Genomic DNA, 6297 nt, shown 5'->3' on the forward strand with positions numbered 1-6297 from the left:
CAGGCGGCCAGTAGTTGTTCTTCCAAACTTTTTTATGATTTCTCTGCGCTGAAAACGCCGCGAGAACACTGTGTGAAGGATCCTCAATGCCTTGCTGGCGTCCGCCGATTCGCGTCAGATTATAGCAGGTTGAAGCGCAAGAATCTTGTATAAATACAAGCAGTTTTCATCGCTTCAAGCGCATAAACAGGGCGACTGCAATGTATCGAGGTATCATGACACGAATTTTGCGTGTAATCGGCGTAACTATGCCTGCCTTTTCGTTGACGTGGTCTAGGCCTCTACCACGTAGACAGAACTTTACGCCCTCGTAGGGAATAGAAAAGAGTTCGTAGCGAGGAGATGAAGTTGTACCTTTCAATTCTTTGAAGTAGAGTAGCCTTTCTGTTTCGCCTAAAATTGTTGAACTGCATGACCTACACCTTAAATATTCATGAAGGTTAACGTTTATGATGTGTCAATTCTCCGATATTTAAATCAGGACAAGTGTATATCTCCAATAAATACGCGTAATTCATGTTAGTGCTTAAGGATTCTAGACACTGTTGAATATTGTATTGTAAAAAATTTAAGATTTATTTATTATATATATAAATAGTTTTAATAATGCACACGATGGATATTATTACTACGTGTAAATATAATGCAACTGCTAAGGTACTATGATAAGTCTTCAACACTTTACTTGTATATATATATGACACTCTTACACAATGTTTTCCTTACTCGACGCGTAATATAGCGTCCTGAATGGCGTTTGTTGTATTTTTTTGCGTGTGAGTAGGATGTTATGGAATTGCAGTGGCGTTGTTGAATAAAAGTGATATTTTCTTATATTAAAACTCTACTTAGTATCCGTGAAATGCCTCCGTTATACAAACACACATGTGAACGCAGGAAGAAAGCGCGCGCAATAGAGAGATAAAGCAAGAGAAACAGCGAGAGAGAGAGTGCGAGCGAAAGGGAGAAGAGGGAGCGAGAGACTGAGAGAGAGAGAGAGAGAGAGAGAGAGAGAGGGAGAGAGGAGAGAGAGAGAAACGAGGGAGAGAGAGAATGAGATGAGAAGAGTCGAGAAAAGTGAGAGCAGGTGAGAGAGAGAGACGAGAGAGAAGAAGAGAGAGAGGAGGGAGAGAGAAAGCGAGGCGAAAGGCAAGAGAAGAGAAACGGCAGGACGCGGCGCGAACGAGAGAGAAGAGCGCGTTGAGCGAGAGAAAATGAGGAAACAGGACTAGTAGACGAGATCGAGAGACAAAGAGAGGAGAAACAGAGAAGCAAGCAATATGATACGCGAAGAAAGACAGCCTGACTAAGAAGAAGCGAACGAGAGATAGATGAGAAGCGAGGCGACGACAGAGGAGAGAGAAAAGTTGAGAGAAGTGAAAGAGGAAGAGAGAGAGAGAGACGAGACACTGACACCAGAGAGAGAGAGGGAAGTGAGAGACACACAGAGAGAAAATGGAGAAAGACAAGGAGATAACAGAAGAGAGAGAGCACCAGACTTCCACCAGGGATACCACGACATATGTTCAACTCGTAACTCACACGGGCCGGAGTCCTGAGATTGGGAAAAGGAACAGTCACGTGAGCGTCTGGTACTTAGGCTGAACGGATAGGGTATTTCAAGAAATTTCAAGAAACATTTCACAAAGAAATGAGGCGATCTGATCAATCGACTTATATGCGAAGTACCGGCTCGCGGATAACAAAACCTGCCTTCAGTTGCTTCAGCTAGTCCTTAATATACCGACGCTTAGCTGTGGAGCAATGGAGATGAACGCCGAGACTTAATAATTATTTTCGGGTTTGTATGTATATCACGCAGAAACTATGCGGAAACTTGATATATATAATGATGGTGATAAAAAGTCTGGACTAAGGATCACAAAGCGTACCGTCAGTAGCATCTGTGTCCCGTAATCCGTTCTTATGAAGGAATACTTTCTTTCTCTCGCTCCCTTCTCTGTCTCATACTCTCTCACACAGCACACGACACACACGCACTCACACACACACCACACAGCACACACACACACACACACACACAACACACAACGACAACTGCGCTCTCTTGCCTAACTCTCTCTGCTCTCGTCTCTCTCTCTCTCTCTCTTCTCTCTCTCTCTACTCTCTCTCTATCTCTCTTTCTCTCTCTCTTCTCTAATCTCTCTCTCGTCTCTCTCTCTCTCTCTCCTCTCTTCTCTCTGCTCTCTGCTCTCTCTCTCATCTCGTCTCTCTCTCTCTCTCTATCTCTGCACTGTCCACTTGCTTATCTATATCTCGCGCCACTTTCTCATGCCTTCTCGATGTTACTTGCGTTCTCTCGCTCCGTACTTTCTCTGCACCGTCTCCCCCTCTGTATGTGTGTGCGATGTCGTGTTGTGGTGCGTGCCGTTGCGTAGCGTGCGGTGCGCTGCAGTGACGCGTGCGTGATGGTTATTCGCGTTCTCTCTCCACTCTCTGCCACTCTTTCTTTTCATTTACGGATTCGGGTACGTTAAAACTCAGCACGTTGACGATCTCTGCATATCATTACTAAACACCGTTATAATACAACGGTTACGGCGTATAACAGCGAGTCGGATTGCTCGCACGCAACCCTGCTCTGTGTTCAGCAGACCTATCACAGACATTGTGCGCCATTGCTACCACTATGATTGTCAGTAATCGTAAATCCTTTATGAGGAACATAGTAGTGATAGCAGCAAGGAGTGCATCGATATAGGGATAATCCTCATACAAATTATAGACTCCTGATAGCAAGTAAGATATGGATGCGTATTCGACATACGTAGCTGAGACGCCAATGCCCGCCTCAGCAGTGGGAAAGTACGGTGGCCATATGTGAAACAAAAACAAACCATAACACAAAAGGGAAGGCAAGACTCAGATGCGGCCGTTGGAAGAGACCAGGGTGTTAGGGAGGAAGCGGAGAGGCAAGGGGAGGCGGTAGCTAGGGAAGAAGCGGGCGGAAGAAGAGGGCGCGCGCCGTGTGCTTACGGGTGTGTGCGAGCTGCCATACGAGCGCGTGCGTGCTAGTGCAGGTGGTGAGTAGCATGCATAGGATCAGGGCTGATAACGGGGCGATCGACACGAATCGCGCGGTGTATTGTTGGCCCGTGTAAATCGTAAGCCTGTAATGTAATGGTAAATGGTATGTAAGAAGCTGGTAATGGTATCAATGGTAATGTAATCTGTAAATGGTAATTGGTAATGTAAGCTGATAATGGTAATAGGTAATGGTAATGTAAGCTGGTAAGGTAATGTAATCTGGTAACGGTAAGGTAATGTAATGTAAGCTGGTAAGGTAATGGTAATGGAATGGTAATGTGTATGTAAGCTGGTAATGGTGGGGTAGTGGTACGTGGCGCATTCCGCTGAACGAACGACGGTGTGTGGAGTTGTGCTATACGGTGTTTTTGTCCCAATTCACGATGCAGAACCTTCGAGACAATCGTGTCCTAGTAGTTAATGATATATATTATATATAATATGATATATAATATATTTGTGAATTTATACTCCTGATATATATATATATATATATATATACTAGTATATATCGTGCGGCATGAGCGCTTGCGTGCGGCGTGTGTATAATATAAGGGTTCATGTTTCTGCGACTCAACCAAATGCTAACTAAAAGATACGTCAGTCCGGGGTCCTGAAAAAACAGGGAAACGAGAAAAACATTGGCAGCATTTCACCTCGACGTATTTTCGTTAATGATTATTCTTTAGTGCACTGGCAGCGAATGCTCTAGTCTAGTGTGGGTAAGGAATGGAGAAGACACTGAAGGGGTAAGGATGGAGGAGAGAGGACGGGTAAGAAAAGGGGAGAGGTATGAGTAAGGGGAAAAGGGTATGGTGCCAAAACGGGAGGCGAAGAAGGAAGAATGGAGATTGAAGAGACGAGAAGTCCAGAAAAGGAGAGGTGGAGGAGAGTTGACAGAAAGATAAAAGAGGATAGGAGGGGAAAACGGAGCGTGGCAGTCGAGAACATAATATGAGAAAATCAGTCGAAAGGAGGACGATATGAGGAGGGAAAGGCAAATGAGGGTAAGAGTATACGACGGATATGGACGAGCAGAAATGGAAGAGAGAAGGAAGCGGTTGAAGAAGAGATATACGCTAACGAAGGGAGGTAGCAAGAAGGAGATCATTGGAGAGAAGGAGGAGAGGAGGGAAAGAAGGGAGGCGAGGCGGGAAGGGGAGAGAGATATTATGTTATGAAATGTATATATATAACTATTTATATATATATATATATATAATTATATATATATAATATATTATATATATATTGATGGGGTTGGGACGGTAGAGCAGTGCTGCATGTGCTAGCCGTGGCGGACCAGCTGGAAGAGAATAACCTTCTCGTTTTTTTCTACGCATGAATGCCCACTCGCGAGAGATTCTCATAGAATGATCCAGGCCGACCGACATGCTCCGGGGAAAGGGGTGGAGGGTTGAACGACAGGTAGGAGGATTCTCTCTCTCTCTCTCTCTCTCTCTCTCTCTCTCTCTCTCTATCTATATATATATACTATATATATATATATATATATATATATATATATATATATCGCTCGCTCTCTCTCTCTACCGCTGTGTTCCCCCGTGTGTAATACGACTGGCTATCTGTAGCTAGCCTGTAAACGCTTGGCGTGTGGTATCCACTCTACTATCTCACGACTGTCCCTATGTGGCAGTGTCCTCACACTCTGCACAATTCCAGCATAACAGTAGACATAACAGCGGCTGTTGGTTGTCCGCCTGACTTCGACAACAACACAAAACAAAAAGACCCAACACAAAGTGAACAACGTCCGATTTCCACCAGCTACCGCGATTCACTTCTTCGCCACCAGGGGCAGCGACGTCAGCGCCATCTGGGGGCATCGATAAACACGACTACGTGTTGAACGCGTCGGTCGCCTCGACTTTCGTGCCGACTCCCGCCGCCAGGGGAAGTGATGGCAGCGCCACCTACAGTGGGGATGATCACAGTCACACTGAATTTCGTTTTCACTCGCCGTTGCCTGCCAACGTTTGCGCCACCTACAGTGGCAACACCAGCGTCACCTACCACCGTGACAGCAACGCCATCTACAGCGGGGAAGATCACAGTCGCACTCCAAATTCCGCGTTTGCCTGATTCTGCCTGCCGACGTTTGCACCACCTATCGCGGCAACAATGGCGCCACCTACCGCCGCAACACTGGCTTCGCCTGCCGACGACATTTGCAGCAATTCTGAGAAGACATGAGCAGCGATTCTATGCGGCGACGGTCGCGCCACCTACAGCGGCGACGAGCACGGTCGCAGGCTGAACTCGCGCTTCGCTCCGCCGCGCTGCTGCTTCCCGATCAGCAGGTCCCGTATGTGCGCGTCCTCGACCGGCGGCGCCCCGTCGTCGCCGTCCTCCAGGTAGTCGGCTATACCGTAGGGGGCGCCGCTGTCTCTGCTGCGGTCGCCGATCATCGTGATGTCGGACATGTCGCTCGTCGACGTCGTCGGCACCGACGACGCGTCGATGTAGGCGAGCTCGAGGCTCTCGCCGTGCGTGAGCGCCGACGACAGCGGCGGCCCCACGCAGCGCGGAACCCCGCCGTTGCCGACGACGACGACGACGTCCGGCGGCGGCGACGCGCCGGCGACCTCGTCGTAGCGGAACCCCTGGTGGCGCGCGTGCGCGGGCGCCGACCACGGCGGAAGCGGCCGCGGGTCTGCGTGGGCACCGCCAGGGGGCGCTGGGGTAGCGGCGTCGCGCGGGATGTCGAGGTACCAGCGGCTGCGGCGGCGCGGGTCGTCCGCCGTCGCCGACGACGGCAGCAGCCGGTCGTCTGCGGTCCGCGCGTCGCCACATGGCGACAGCAGTACTGCGCCACCGTCCTCTTCCCCGTCCTTCGCGTATAAGGCACGCGCCGACAACGAGTCGGAACTCGCCGGACTGAACACGCCGGCGGCTGTCGTGGCGCCCCCCGGCGGCTGCCCCATTAGCGGCACGCGTGCCGTCATCTTTCGCGGCGAGCCGACGAGAGGGTAGGTCATGGAAGCCTGCGGCCCGTTGGCTTGCTGCTCGGGAGCCTTGCGGTGGCGGCGCGCGAGTCGCTGGATGAGGCCGATGCGGTTGACGTGGTTCCTCCTGCTGCGAAATAAAGAGAGAGAGAGAGAAAGAGAGAGAGATAAGGGGGTTAGTGTGACGGGAGTGTACGTGAGAGATGGCTAGAGAAAGGGAGAGAGAGAGAGAGAGAGAGAGAGAGAGAGAGAGAGAGAGAGAGAGAGAGAGAGAGAGAGA

Source organism: Priapulus caudatus, unplaced genomic scaffold (assembly GCF_000485595.1).
Source record: "Priapulus caudatus unplaced genomic scaffold, Priapulus_caudatus-5.0.1 Scaffold653, whole genome shotgun sequence".
NCBI lineage: Eukaryota > Metazoa > Priapulida > Priapulimorpha > Priapulimorphida > Priapulidae > Priapulus > Priapulus caudatus.